Below are 16,491 nucleotides of genomic sequence, written 5' to 3' on the forward strand. Positions count from 1 at the left end.
TTATGCACTGAGACAAAAATGACTCATAACATGAGAAGACCTTTATTTTTTCAAGGCTGGGAGAAAAATAATCTATTGCCTTAAACAGATTTTCACTAAAAGGTTTTCGGTCCATTAAGCCAGGATGTCATATCAAGAAGCTAATAGTTCTCACAATCTTGAATCATTTAATTTATCTTTGAGATACCACAAAACTAAACAGTGCATTAATGTAAATGGAGTACACCCATGTTCTCATGAAGCAAGGCGTTGCTTTTTCTACACTTACATTATGTCATGCCATCTTTTTAATCGTAGTGTTTGGTGTTCTTTTTTAAAAAAAGCGGGTGAATGCTGGGTTCTTGAAGCTCAACTTGATCGCACCTGCTGGATATGGGAAGCAAGTGCTGGAGATTTATGGCTCCTGGAGGTAACAACATTAAATCCCTCAGTGTAGCTTTTCTGCATGCTCCATCCTTCCTCGCTGCAGTCAGGATGATGGATTAGGCCTATAGCATGAGGGGGCTGAGGACCAAAGGCTGGACGACAACAGCAGAGATGGGACATTTAGTGTGATTGACCAGGCGGGGTTGTGAGTAATGTTCACGTCGATATTAGCGCAGGGTTTGTCGCAAGCTCTGAATTTAGATAATTTCAGGATGTTTATTATAACGGATGCTGTTCAAGAGATTTCACATCTACAGACATATAGTACTTTCGATTTTTTTTTTTAAAAAGTAGCCATGCATTAAAATTGATGTCTTGAGTTATAATAGAAAGCACAGCATTTCCTTATAAATAATTGTTAATATAAATAAATCAATGGTTAAAAATCACTCGTTAAAACGTGCATTGTCAGGGTGTGAACCTGTCTTCTCACTCTGGTAATATGCTCATCAAACCTTTTGGCACAGGCTGGTGAGGTGATGGTATAACAAGCCTCCATCGTCTCTGTTAGCTCGCTGATGTTGTCTTTACACAAAACAGCCAGTGAAGCACGCTATGAGTGGTTTGTGGTGTTAACTCTGTAGTAGTTTCCACTTTGTGCTGCTTACTATTGACATGGTGTCCCTCTGCTTCACAGGCAGATTAATGGTCTCATTGAACCCTCATTGAGCCCAAAGCTCAGCTCATTAGATACATTCTAATATGGCGGGGTGTACTGCCAGTAGGGTCAATTCTCAGAGTGAAACTCATTGAGCTCTGATCCAACAGCACTGACATTGGGGCTTTAAGGTCATGATGGGTATTGACTGGAAGATCTATTTGAAATTCTCCAGAGCCTTCTGTACCAGCCACTGTCGTTTGTCCTCTAATGAAGAAAGGTGTGGGAGGCTTCCATTGGTATCTCCTGGGGCTGATGGTGGAGCTGTGTAGCTGAACTCATCATCTCCAAGCAGCTTCAGCTATTACACTATGTCCAATATCACTTGTTAAATTCTGTTGCTATGCAGGGCCACTAAAACACACAAATAACTATACCTAAATAAGAACAGGCTTTGTGGACCCACACTGGGAGCTACTTTGTCCTTGACTCTACTTTCTGTGCTAAGCTAACTAGCTGCTGACAGTAACTTTAGGCAAACATGACAGTGTTGTCAATCTTCACATCCAGCTCTAAGCTGATTTCATAGAATGTCAAACCATTCTTTTCATCTTCTCTCCAATGTCTGAATGGTTTATTGTGATGTTATTTTACGATGGGTTAGGGAGCCAAACTTGCACCATTGCATGGGGATTTCTCAAAGGGTGACTGTTCAGGATCAGCCTTTAAATTATAGATTTTCATCCCTTCTGACCTTGTGCACTCATGAGCATCACCCGTAACGGCCCTTTCCTCCTTAAAGGTTTAGATTGATTAACCCAGTTAGGTCAGCAGGCTGTGTAGGTGCAGGGTCACACTCTCTCTCACGGCCACTGTCTCAGCACAGAGGAGTTTAAAGGGAATCGATGCTTACTGATACCGAGTCCCAGAGGAGTTCTCCAAAACAGCAAATGGCCCCTGAGAAGTCCAGTGATGCTAAATGTTAATGAAGTTTTTGATAGATGACCTGTTTGCAGGCGTTAATGGTGAGTCAGTGTGTAAACTTTCACTTTCTCTGGCTAACCTACAGCATGTTTAGCAGCAAACACGGCAGCAGTTCCATTTCTAGTTCAGCACTAAATTTATTATTCAGCATTAAAAATGAAAGTGGACTTGGAGTTAATGCAGCTATTAATATGTATCATTGCATTAACTTTAATGAATATTAACTTGTGTACTCTTTTATCACACGACTCAGGAGGTTTACAATTATACATATGACTTTAAATTTATGTCTGAAATGTAAGTCCAAGTAAATGTTAAGATTACAAATACCCTGATCAGCTAGATGTCTATGTCTGGTTTTTAAATGAAATGTCTATACCTCATTTTTCTAAAAGTCCCACCCTCCCTTTTCCTGCAGCTTGCTTTGTGATTTGGACAGGTGTCCAATTTGTTCTCTAAAACAAGCTTCTTATACACATCCTGGTTCCACAGTGTATAATGTTGCTGCTATTTTTATCCACCCTCCCCTTATACAAGATTATGTTGTTTACTGCCATTTTACTGCTGTTACCAGAGTGCCACCCTCTGGTCAACATGCCAATATGACAAAGCAGACAAGTTCCCAGAGGCGCTGACTGCAGGGATGTTGCAGAAAATACACAGAGGGGAGAGTGTTTGTCACAGTTTGTGCAGAAATATTTCAGAGGCTCCAAAATAGAGACAAGTCCCGTCTTGTTTTGGTTTTGATGTGTTTTCACCCTTATTTTGGACAGACTATGTTCAGACGAGTTTCAAAAAATACACATTACAGAAAGACCACCAAAGAGCATCTCCAGTTCATCTGATGTTTCTCCTAACTGCATTCATTTGCTCTTATCACACATACATGAATTATTCAATTTAATGTTCGCTTAAGTAAGTGACATCAATGCAGTATTCACTGCAGGTTTTGCTGTTTTACTCTGAGTCATTTTGAGCACATGCTGCAATTTCATTACATCAGAAAATGGTAGAAGGAAGAAAGTTAAGGGATCCCACTCATTGTTTCATACACTATCCATCATCTCATTGCTACTTCAGGAAGGATGGAACTTTAGTGAAACCATGATGAACTGAAATAGTTGTGTCCCTTTTACATTAAGTGCATCATAATTTATCATAATTTATGTTCAGACTCCAAGAACTTGAGGCAGGGGCACTAATGCTGTTTTATTGTTAAAACACTGTGCATGTGCTGCTAAACGGAGAGTATAGTGTGACTGTCACTCATGTGGACCAACAGCCTATAAGCACAGATAGAAACTTAGGAGTTAATTTTGACCACTCTCTCTCTCATATATAAACTAAAGCTAGGTAGCTACTTTCTAAAAGTATAACTGAGGTACCACTCACACCCCCATTTACTTTCACTAAGTGTAACGGTGCAATTTTTAATTTTTAGCTCACCTATAAGAGGCTGCAGTTGTCTGTTTACAGATGGAGTAAAATATAGCAGCAACACAATACATTCTTCTCTTGAAACCTCTTCCTCTTTTGTTGTAAAATTCAATTAAGAATTCTATTGATTGCTTTTCAATCTGTGCCTGATCTGGCTCTGATTTGCATTGCAGAACTCTCACATCAGAGAATCTGTTGCTAAAAGTTCAGTGCAGGATTTAATTTTAGCTCCACAGTCTCCCCTTCTAAAAACTCCAGACAGCAGGCATTTGTGTCATATTTTTTCCTATTGTGACTCTAATTTTGAAATTATAAAGTTTATAATTAACACATCAGACAGATGAACAGGAAATCCAGTGCAAGAGACCGCTGAAGTCAAGACTACTGGAACAAATGCCCAAAATTCGTCATACTTGAAAAGCCTAATTTTTAAACAAATAAGAGAAAGATCCAGACTCGTAAAAAAAAAATTAATATATCAAGTGTTCTTTGCACACTGACGTCATCCACATGATTAGTTCCTGCACAAAGAGACTTTTATATTTTCACATCAACAACAGCACAAAGTGTTTCTGAATGCTGTACCAATTACCATGCAGCTTTAATATTCCCATGATGTAAATAAAACTGTCATCTTGACTCTCATGTGGAAGTTAGGTCCAGCTGAAGGTCAACATTCTTCTAAAGCAACTTAATACCGAATAGCTGATTCCCTCTGAAAGACAGGGAGGACTGTGTCCGCTGTGCCTGCCTCCTTTTGAGGATTTGGATGTTAAGCTTCCATTTTTCATTTTATTAACCGGAATGAGAGCTGCTGTAACTGCTGAAACACAAACACATGGAACGCTGAATGCTGTATTTAAGGTGGTCAACAATATGTTATGATTAAATAAACTTCCTTCTCTGGAAACTTGTATCTCTGGTTATCCACAACTCATTTTTTTTCTTCCAGTGGCAGATTCTTTGATTCTGTTTGATTAAATTCAGCCTGAACCCTCTGACTTTATATTATGTAAGGCAGATGAGAGCGTGTCCAGGAGTCTCATGACTCCGTCACCCGAGAGAGAAAGGGCTGCTTCTCACTTCTCAGCCAACAGCATCAGTGTTCACTGTAAATTGACCAGAATTCCTCACACATGCCAAGAGTTATCTCATTGGCACCTCATGAAAAAGACAATTTACTGGCCGAACCGAGTCAGGTTGCTCCAACTGCATCGCAAGACGGCATTTTCTAACTGCTTTCTGGGAACTGAGATTAGGAGTAATTTCAGATGTTACAATGATTGCCAGATCTCCCAGAGCTGAACGGAGTCCAAACTCCAATTTATATAGAGATTAAAATCTGCCTATAGAGCATGCCACATGGGAAAGACAGTAAAATATGATCGATATTACTTATGGCAGTTTCATGTAACAAAAAGTCTTTTTATTCAAAGGCAAGTGAAATAAAGACAAATGGATTTAGATCAGGTAGTTAAGATAAAACACAATCAACAAGGTTTATGATGAACTTCACTGATTGTATTTCACATTTTTCCAAATGTTATATATCACAGTAATACTATTGTTGTAAACTTTTGTGACCACTATAATCATGCAGTGAAAATCTAATGTGCTGACAGCCCAAATAAGATAAGACATAAATCAGCTTTTCTATTTAATTCTATTCATTTCACTGTTTAATAGCACAGCAGAGCTTGTGAACTGCTGAACTTATGTGCCGTCCCTAATGGCTAATTTTAAATTCTCTGAATATCTGTAAAATATGTGATTATTGGTTTCTTTAAAAAAAAAACACTTCAATCTGATAAGTTCACTTTGCACAGCTGCTGGATTTCAAAGGCTTTGCTGAGTTTGTTGCACTGCTGAGGTCTCACCGTGTTTCCTTTTCACAGATAGCTTTAGTGCAAACTAGTTTTGTTTAGTTCTGAACTCTACAACATATGTTTCTTATTGGGACATCCAGTAAAGCTCTGCATGGTGTTTCCCATTTTCTGTTTGCCATTAAATGTAAATCAAAAGGAAACTCACACATTTATGATTACTTGACAGTATAACAGCTTTGGGAGTTACTCTTTTTCTGTTAATTTGAGTTTTTCACTTATTTCACATCTCTCAAGAGGCCTGCTCCTGGCTTGCATGCACCACATCGTCTCAGATACCATCTGCCTCGGACAGTGAGTGTTTAGTAGTATTTGTGCTGCTATCTCTCTGCATCCTCTACATCACAAACTGCACTCATCTCTACCTCCTGCTCCACTTTCCCCAGCTTCCCTCTTATTTCCACAGCAGGGAATTAATGCCACGTATCAACTGCCTTTTCAAGTTTACAATATCCACATAAAAAGAAAAAGAAATCAAAACGTTACTTCAGCTCAATTCAGACATTGATTTCAGTTTGACAGTTTTCATACAGTAGTGCTCTCACAGGATATCAGCTGTAAAACTCAGTGTCATCTCTATAGTTCAGGATTACTTATTTCCCATGCAGTAGTTCCTGACGTCCCCCAGCTGTTCAACATCTGCAGATTTGTGTTTCCTGCCCAGAGTAAAAAGGTCTGTCGATTCATGAGCACATTTCCCAAGCTTGCGTGCTCAGCCTGTTCCTGTTGCTGCTACGCTCTGTGCCATGTCTGTGAAGCCTGTAACATGATCCCAACATGACTCCAACCCAACAGAGTGCACAGGTCACATCTTGTAGCACACCATCCACAATGCCACAAGGCAACCTGTCTAATAGTTACAAGACATGCCCCCCTTGCCCCTCCAGCCTGCTTCAAATCCCTTGTCAGTGTAGACAGGAGATGAACAGCAGTGTGCAGGCTCCTCAAGTTAAGCTGGCATTTCCTTTAATGACTTCTTCACATTGATAAGAGCCTTCCCAGGAGACACATGGCGCAGGGGGTGGGAAGGGTTGGGGGGCACACATATAATTGCTGGTATCACGTGAGTGTGTAAAACCCACTTGCCAGAACTCATGCCAGAGTTTATTTGTTACGTAAAAGACTGCAGAGAAGATGCAGTGCAAGCATGGCTGTCCCTTGGGATGGAAAAACCCCTTGTCCCTCTAACATTGCCCTCCCCCCCAACAGAGCCGTAAAGCTGCTGGGTATCTCTGTGGTGAAAGTGGACTAAGTCACGACAGAAAGGACCCAGATTCCTTCTGTGGGAATATGTCCTCTCAGGAGGAAGCAGGAATAATAAGAAGAGGAGGAAAACCACAGGGAGGAGGTCAAGAGGGAGGGGGAACCACTTGTAACTGCACCATCAAAAGCGGCAGATGTGGGACTTCTCTTCCCCTCAGTTCCCCTGGTGAAGAGAAAGAGGACCCCCTTTGGTTGAAATCCCAGCATTGAATTCCAAATAATAGCCCATATATGCTGTACCATTTCTACAGCCTATCCCACATATACATTTCTGCATGTTATGACCACAGTGTCACAGTGTAAATCACCAGTATTCATGTGCAGTGTGATTAATCTCTCCATCTGCAGCTTGCTGGATGTGCAGGTGCCTGTGGGTGGTGTTTCTTTACAGCCAGGTGTAGTGGAGTGTGAGTGCAGGGACCCCGGAGGTTACAGTGGAACATTAGAGCAGAGTGGCAATTGTTCAGTTCCAAAATATGTCAAAATGATTGATGAGTTCACTACTAAGTGCTTGCTTTTGTACATCGGGAGGATAGAGGATCAGGTGTAAACAATGGGCCATGATTCTCCTCTGATCACTGACACAACACCTGATGATTTTGAGACTGTTTGAACACATTTTCTTATTGCAGTTTCTTCTAATCAATGAAGTCTTGTTGTTTTATATATGAAGCTGTAATCTGTCATTGTTTCTAAAAACTACCAATTAAAAATGACCTATTTTAAAACAGCACTTCAAACTTTTAGTTTGAACTTAACGTAACAAATTATCCACAGTGTTTACCGAATGATAAGTCGAATTAATGATGGAAACACTATCTGGTTGATGGAGAGTCGTCTTGATATGAAAGCAGACTAAGTTCAGCCTTCAAACCCCCATCGGCACCAGTTTTACTTGTGTGAATGTGTATGTGTGTGTCTGCCATCAAGCCACCCCACCTTCTTTTAATCCTGGGTCATTCAGGTCTACTTAAACACTGAGCCGCAGAATGTAAACAGAGCCTTATTAACACTGCCAGGCTCAGTAATCTTCCCCAGTAACCTTCAAGCATGAATCGAGCTTTACCCTCAGAGGTGCTTTGCTCATTATAGCATGGTGCAGCATAGTGAGGCTCATAGTTTTGAGGATTTGATTGGTTTCGTTTTTTAATTTACGTCAACATTTCAGCACTCAACATTTAAACAATACACAACAGAGAAGAGAAATCCAGGGTTGTATTTACATACTGTTTAATGGAATGTAACCAAGCCAGACTTTGAGCACAGGATAAGAGTTGTAAATGAGCTCTCTGGATGACTCCAAACACTATCTTTGAAGGTGTAAACGAGGAGGTTGATATTACAGATGTTTGCACTAAAAATGTTGAGACCAGAACATTTACAAACATACACACCATTTTTCAAAGGCTGCAGTAAGTCACTGAAGACGCTGCAGTTGCATTTTTTTTTTTGGACCAGCTAAAATACCAGTGTCACTGCTTTTTACAGCTTTGCTTAGGTGAAAGTAAAAATTAAGATTTTTTTAAATCTTACTCCAAACTGATGATAAAGAGACTTATTGCATTTCTACCAGTGTAGCAGTACAAGGACAAAACTTTTTCTTTTTTTGAATTCCACACATTCTGCCTCCATGTCAAATCTGGAGTCTTCATTATCTCCAAAGCAACTTGCCCACCAACATTTTGGTCAGAGGTCAGAGTATGTCATGCTTGTGTTTAATGTAGCCTTAAAATGCACAGAGGCTATCTGAAGGTGGCCTCAGGGGTGCAGTAAGCTCTGTTCTGACTGACTTTCAGACATTTATCATTTAGTCATTTACTAAAGTACATTTGTCATACAAACCCAACCAAGTAGTTTTAGGGCCTAAACCTTTATTGTCAACTTGGTCTCCTGTGTATTTATTTATGCTGAAAGTTATATTACACACTGACAGTTCATCACACATTTACATCATCTCCCTCTGATGTTTTTATACAGTTGTTTCCGGGACCTGTGAAAAAAACTCTAGTGTGTAAAACCATGAAGATCCTTATTTAATCATCTTACAGAAATCTGCTGGTTTGTTCTTGTTTATGTCAGAGATTGTTCTGCTCCCCTTTTATGCAGGTTCAGCTGAAGAACCAACTTGCTAATGTTATTCAGGCAGACACATAAGCAGTTAAACATTTGTTAAATTGGGGTCTATGACCTTAGTACTTTGGTTGAGGGATGATCTTTCCAACCACTAGAAGACCCTGCAGGCTTGCTAGCTTAACATCTCATACCAAAAACCTTATCTTGGATGATGGCACAGCAACTTGGACATTTAACAGGCAACTATAAGCCTTATATCTTGTCCAGTTGCCCTCATGCCTCAGGATAGCCAGTTAGTCTCATCTCCACTGGGAACTCCTGTTCCTCCTCTTGCTGATCTGTTTACAGACCACAACCAAACACCCGGTGACTGGCCCACAGTTCATCTGCGTCTGTTTACGCTGTGAGCCATAGTATTCACGTCAGAACTGAGCCACAAGAGCCAAGGAGCTGGGCTCTAGGGAGGCTGGAGATAGGGCCAGAGGGAGCTGCAGGTGCATGAGGCAGAGCCAGAGAGGATTCATTGTGAAAGCACCAGCTCCAGAGGCATGATGGGAAGAGGAGGGGGTTTCCTCCTCCATTTGAAGTCCATGACTTCTCTTCCTGGAAGAAGTCAGGAATCACACAGATCAACAGTGGGAACAAAATAGTAAAGTGTAGTCCACCTAGAGAGAGCCTGCTAGCCAGTGTTTGGTCATCTTAAGTGGGAATGGTCAGAACATGACATTTTTATCAAGTTGCCTTGTTTGCCTTTTTCCATGAGAAAGTAGGGAGTTCTTGGACCAGCTCCATGTGCTTACAGCTCTGTACCTAAAGGCAGTGCCTCCCACAAAAAGGGACTCCATCGTCATGTGACTGGGCTCAAGGACAGCTCCCCTTCCCATGGTGCTCATGTTCCTCCCCCATCCCCGGGGGGATGAAAGGGCCAGGTTTGACTGTACGAGGGAGGGAGACAGAAACAGAGTCTGTGTGACAGCAAGAGAGTGAGACTGAAAAAGAGAGACATCTGCTTCTCATCTCTATGGGAAATTTCCCCCGATCCTGGAGATTGGGATGGAGTCCCCCAGACGGAGTAAACTGGCTCCTCTGAGGCTCACCATTTGTAAGCAGACTCCGTCAGGCCTTGTTGGCTTTAATCCAGAGTAATCTAGTTGCGTGAGTGATCCTCTGCCCCAAACAAGACAGTGATACATTAAAAATATTAAAAATGATAATGGTGTTTATTCCTACACATACAATTCCACTTATTTTACCAGAAAATAATAATATTCTTAGAAAACATAACTGGCATGGACTTGGTTTGGTGGGGCTCACCATCGTGCACTCATTCCTCTTGTTACCAAGATGCCCGAGGGTGGCTGCTCTGTTTATTTTCACCTGATTAGCACTGCACAATTTCACCCGTTCACGGCTTGGGGTGTGGGGGAGACAGTTAGTGGTCTGTGTTCATTCAACGCCATTTCTTTCCATGGTGGTTCTAAGTTTATCACAACACTTGTAACCCCCAACAACCCTTTAAGATCTGACCCAGACAGGGCCTGTGATCTGAACTTTGTTGCTGGGTTTGATTTAGGTTTAGTTTTCAATCATTTTCAGAGCAAATCATTTGGGGGATGAGGAGCAGTGGATATTGGTAGCACTGTTTTGTATAGCCTGAAATCACACTTGATAATTCTAGGACGTCACAGCCTTATAGACGGGATGGATGTTCTGTTCTTCATCAGGGATGTACATCGGTTAGACTGCACAAGAATAGCCTTCAGCTCTGGAACAGATCCTTTAACTTAGCACATGGATTACTGTACTGCATGAATTCAAATGTCATGATGTAAAGATCTTATCATTAGTGAACAGCATGTATTTTGGATGCAGAGTCCAGCAAAAACTTTCTGAGTATTTGAGGAATATGTGTGAATCAGCTGATGAGTGACGGAGAATAAAATCAGAAACTGCAAAGCAGAAAAAAAATTTCTAACCTCCTTTCTCACAACCCCAGCCTCACCACCATAGAGCCTGTGTGTGTTTATTTGCTTATTTTCTTTTTAGGGTAATGGAAAATTACACTTCAGCTTCTGAAAATGTTCCCTTATAAATGCACAGTCATACCAGCTTTGTTAAAGTAGCAAAACTCATTTAAATGAATGAAATGAGGACATCGTAGTTCTCTGTGTTTGCTTTAACTTAAGTTAATATAGCGTGTGTTCATCCTGCAGACTCAGTGTCACTGTCTGGCTGTTTTATCCACCCTGGTGGTCCTCATTTATCTGTCCCCTCAGGGCAGAGAGCCATCTGAGATTGGTTGTCTCCACCATCTCTCCATGATGGCAACACTTCAAGACCAGAGTCTTAATCTCAGGAGTGGGCCAACAAACATACACATTGTCTTGAATAATTAAAACTTCTGTCCCAGAAAGTATAACAGTAGCTCAGTGAGGTACTCAGCCTTTTTTTTATGAAGAAAAGTGAATCATCTGACGACGAAAAACTGCACTGCAGCCAAATTCCCATCAGTCGGATGTATTATTTATTATTTCTAGTTATTAACTTTCCTTGGCTCTTTGACCTCCACCCACCCTCTCAGTGCTCTGCTCCCATTTCCTTGTTCCTTGTTCTACAAGCTATAGTTATTTGAGTAAATGCATTATTCTACATATAAATAAATCTCAGTGTGCAATTTTGCTTGGCTACAGTTTGTGTAAACACTTGCACACAGATGAACTTCACCTAACACTTGCTCAGGCCGTGGCCTGCTCCTGTACTTTTCCTCTTTGGGTTCGGATCATTTCTACCTCAGAGCCACTGCCTTTAAAGATCAGTGTCAATTGGTTCATTTGTTTTAACTGAGAAAGACAAATAAGTCCAGCTACACTGCAGCTCGTATTCAAAAGGACCAGGCCGTGAGCGATCATTATCTATATTACTAATCCATTTACTCCAAGCATGTCCTCTCTGGCATAATGTGACATTTTGTTCTACATATTGTTGTTTTTTTGTATATTTTTAATGAAAAGGATATAAAGAGGTAATTGTGCAGAAGTGAGGGTGGTATTGATTGTCTTATCTAACTCCCAGCAGGAAAGCAAATAAGTATTTAGAAAACTCTTGATCTACGATAGGGTGCCTGCAGGGAAATCTTCAGACAGACATAGAAAGGCTCATCCAGGTTGTTTTTGTTTTTTTATTTAAATTACTTTGATTTCACTAATATAATAAGAGTGGTGCAGTATAATTCTTTATTACATCAACACATGTTTGAAAAAAGAAACACTACCAGCAACAGTGTGTATAGTGCTCAGTAAAACATACAAGGTGTTGAAAATTCAAGCATAAAGTAAATATGTAAATCCAGGCAGTAAGATACTGCTGTGTGTATATACAGTATGTGTGGCGTGTGAAGGTTGTGATTCCTGAGCTGTGTGTGTGTTTACTGTTCCTGGTTTACTTACGTTTAGGAGTTTGGGGAACATGTAAAGTGAGTGATCATCCCGACATGTTAGTGAAACTTTGATGGCATTTTCATTCTAGCTGCACGCAGCTACTGTCAGTTTACAAATGCAGTTGAAGTGTGTGTGTTTTTCTGAGAAACCTTTTAAAACCCTTACTCTGACCCTGAGGGAGAATAAAACAACACTCTGAAACCTAGAAAAAATAAAAACCACACCACTTAAATGTGATTCCAGTCCAGTAAATCTTGCTTGCCCTGATTGAACACATGTTTACTTAGGTGTCTCCTACTTCTAGGAATAAATCTTATCTCCCTGCAGATTAATCTCAGTGCAAAATGTACCATTAAAAGGTATATTCCATTAGATTTTTGCCTCCATCCATCTCTTTTAATAACATGTCAGATGGCAGAAAACAGTCTTGTAAGTTTACTTAGTAATGTGAGGCTTGCAGCGGTACACCTGCTGGAGCTCACAGAGGAGAACATTATATTTACATTGTTTTGGCCTTATTATTTGAAGATCGTGCTTTAACATGAGAGAGATGTTACAAACATCTCATTTATCTGTTTAATAGCTGAGGCTGTATCACCACCAACAGCGTCAACCTATGAAGTCATGAGTGTGCTCCACATGTGGGACCTCTTAATGGAGTTTAGAGTATCACTGCAGGCCTGAGTTATAACCTGCTCTCTGACTGCGGGACCACTTCCGCACAGTTTGCACTGCGTGCTCTTCATTTATAAGACTAACAGTTTTTACAACTGGGAATGACAGAAGCCATGATAACTCACTCGCAGCGTTGTTTTCTCCTTCTATATTTTCCCTGCAGCTTCTAGAGGTGATGAAATTCAATCTTAGACAAACATCTTTGGTTTCCTTTCAGACTGCTGCTGCTGTTCTGTCTGTGCGTGGATGCACGTATAAGTCCATCTCCTTGTATTAAGTGGAAAAAAACTGCATATCTTCTGTGCTTACTAAATGTTATTTATGTCCACAATTTACATACTTTTCTATACTTCTATTTATAAACAATACGTGTCTTTTGATTTGAGGACTAGGCAACTGTAATGTGTCTCAAATTACTCACACACCTGGATGAGGGTGATGCATACTCAAAATAAACCTTGGCTTGGCTTTTATCCCTTTGGACAGTGGTTGTGTAACAACTCTTACTGCCACAAGGGGGAGACACGAGTTCTTCTCTGGAGCTTTAACTTTTGGCAGAGGAGACACTTGTGTTCTGTTAGCTTCTGCTAGGCTAACAACTTTCCAGCTGTACATAGAACATGCACTGTGCAGCTGTGATGTCTGTATCATCTCCAATTCTCAGGGAAAAAAAAGAAAACAAATTTGTATATTTTCCAAAATAGCAATGCTGTGTTAGAGCACACAATTTGTCTGTGTTTTTTTGTTCAAGATTGATTGAATGCTTGTGGTTTGCTGTAATTGCTCTTCAAATTAACCAAAATAAATAGAGTCATATTTTCTACTGACATCAAACATTAATTCCTGATTTCAGAGCCAGACAGCTGACATTGTGATGTCCAAGACACAGCTGCATAGAGTTAACTAGTGTCTGGAGAGTTCTGAAATGACAGACTACAATAACTTCCATTTGTCTGCTAACATGTTGTCCGACTTCCTACAAAATCTGAAACAAAGCACAGAGCAGGGATGAAAACAGGATGACACCTGCCTGCTTTGGAACAGAAAGGAGTCTGAGACAAAAATATGTCACTGGAGCTTGGGAGTGTAAACAGGATTTGGCATGTTTGAAATGAAAGGACTTGTTGTGATATAATGCTAATCACCTTAGGAAAAGGTAAGCAGCTTTTTACTCATAGCTGAAGCACTTCCTATTTACCAATTTCAACACTCACAGCTTATAAATGACAGGAAGAAAGGGTTTAGGTGTTAAATATTTCTGTATCCTGTTTGGATCCACTGTCCAGGTGGTCTATAGTGACTGAAATCATGTTACATCATGTCTTCTAAATCTCCAGTTCATGATTTTACTGTTGAGGATGTGTATTCTGCTTTGAACAACATAACCCATGATGCTCCATAGATGATAAACTCATTTCTGACACTGCAGCTAACTTCTGTCTTAAGCAGAAAGCTGTGGTCTCCCTGTAGGCCTCTAACAGTTGTTAATGAGATCCTTCAAAGCAAGGCCGCCCCTGGGTCCCCGCCTTCCCCTTTAAGGCCCCACAGTGGAGGAAACCAAAGCTGCACCAACAATGATGAATGGACATCATTAATGTTGTTCATCTGTTTACCTTTTCCCTGCAATCTGGGAAAATGAGGGGTCAACAGCAAAAGGGGAAACGTTGTGTACTTTTGCACTTCAGTTCCTGAGAGCCACCCAACTGGTCTTCACAACATCAGGAGACACAGTGGAGGAGCCTTATTTATCCAAACAGCCGACCTTCCTCAAAGAGCCTTATCACAGAGCTCAGTAAGAGAGGAGGCGTCTAGCTGACGTTTTGGTCTCAATTAGGGCTGTCATATCGAATTTTTACCACATGATTATCATGGCCAAAAGAATTTGTGATCATTTCACAATATTTACACAAAGTTTATGTCAAACTTATGTCTAACAGGCTGATGGTATTAGTCTGTTTTACAGGTGCTGTTGATCATGGACGTTCTCGCTGTCGTCAGACATACAGCTCATCAGCATTGCTCATACAAGGTGCTTTAGGCGGGCCAAGGTTACTTTGCAATGCCACATATCATCATATCGACTTCTCGGTCATCTGACATATGGTATCTCATCCTTTGCAGAAGATTGTGGGTCAGAATAGGTCGGTGACGACTCATTCATCCAGGCTATTTTATATCCAAGAGTTTAAAGTTGAGGCAACTTGCTTGCTGATCAAAACGTAACTGGGTAGAGTAAGTCATTATTTTTGGTAGATCAGATAGTAGTTTTTTTATCTGCCATGCTATTGTATTATATTGTTATTATATACTATTATTACACTGTATTTTGCACATTATTTCTTATATTCTATTACATACATCTTACATTGTAACTGCTGCTATCTTCCACATACGTTTGTAAATATAGAATATTACACTCTCATATTCTCTCTCTCTCTCTCTGTGCCAATTTATACCTTATTTATCTTTGAAATGTTTTGTCACGGGTCTTGCTGTGCAAAGCAAGAGCATAGAGAAACAGCATGACATAACATCAATATTATATTTTAAATGTTATTGTTACCAACACTTGTCTTTTTAGTCACGCATTTCATATATTTTACTCTTGTTTATGATACACTTATTAACCTGCACAGTAGGCAAGAACCAGCATCTTGTTTTATTACACCTCCTTTCAAAGCAGGAACCTTAGAGCTCAGTAGGTCTGACACTTTTTCTTCTCCAAACAGATTGTTTGACGTAGAACAAGGAGACACGCGGCTAACACTATCAAGATTTGTGGTTTTGCCACAAGCAACAAAAGCCTCAAGGTTGTTTCACACGCTGACAGCGGAGAGATCCATCTCTCCTGGAGTGGCCCCCATTATCGCTCAGACCAGGTTTGCTTGTCTTATCAGCATGTATTTATAGTGCAAACAATTTGAGTGATCTTATTAGGCCCTGGTCATCTGGTGCGCCTTCAAAAACACAGAGATCACTGAGCAGATGGCGAGACAGCGGTGAGAGTCTGTCCCTGTCCTCTGAGCAAACAGAGACTGTGTGGCTGCTGCAGCAGGGAGTAGCAGTGGTCCAGCAGCTTTTCTATTGAAATATCTTGAAAACACAACATGAAGCTCACTTGTACTGTGTCATTATAGTGTTACATAGCCCTTTTTTCTAAAAAAAAAAGAAGGTATCAATTTCACAACTTGGGAGTGAGAAGCTGCTTCTGAGGCATCTTTGGACAAGATTGAAATTGTTGAAAGAACTTTCAATATCCAAACAATAGCAGCTCATGACTGAAAGAAAATAATTGTAGTGTGTGGTTCCCTGAAAAATCTGTTCTGTCCTCTCTTGGAATTTCATACAGCATCCATCATTGCTGTGTAAAGACACAGTTCATGGAAAGATAACTGTGATGTCACCCAGCTTAATTAGAGGAAATATCTTTCATCATCCCTGGTTGTTTGCACTAACTGATTCTCTGGCTAAACTAGATGAACGCCCCTGTTCATCTCACACATGAACAGGGCTGTTCATGTGTGAGATGTTTAGAAACTCCACACTCCTGAGCGTGGTCTGTTCAATAGCACAAGGCAGTGCAGCTATTCAGCGCTGCTGAAGGAATGTGAGGAAGCCCACTAGGAATCTGTTCATTCCAGGGTTTCTGCAAACACAGAAGTCCCGCTCTGAAGAGTAAGACTATGTGTCAACAGTAATGGAATCTCCCTCTCTG

The sequence above is a fragment of the Parambassis ranga genome, chromosome 22 (assembly GCF_900634625.1).
Source record: "Parambassis ranga chromosome 22, fParRan2.1, whole genome shotgun sequence".
Lineage (NCBI taxonomy): Eukaryota > Metazoa > Chordata > Actinopteri > Ambassidae > Parambassis > Parambassis ranga.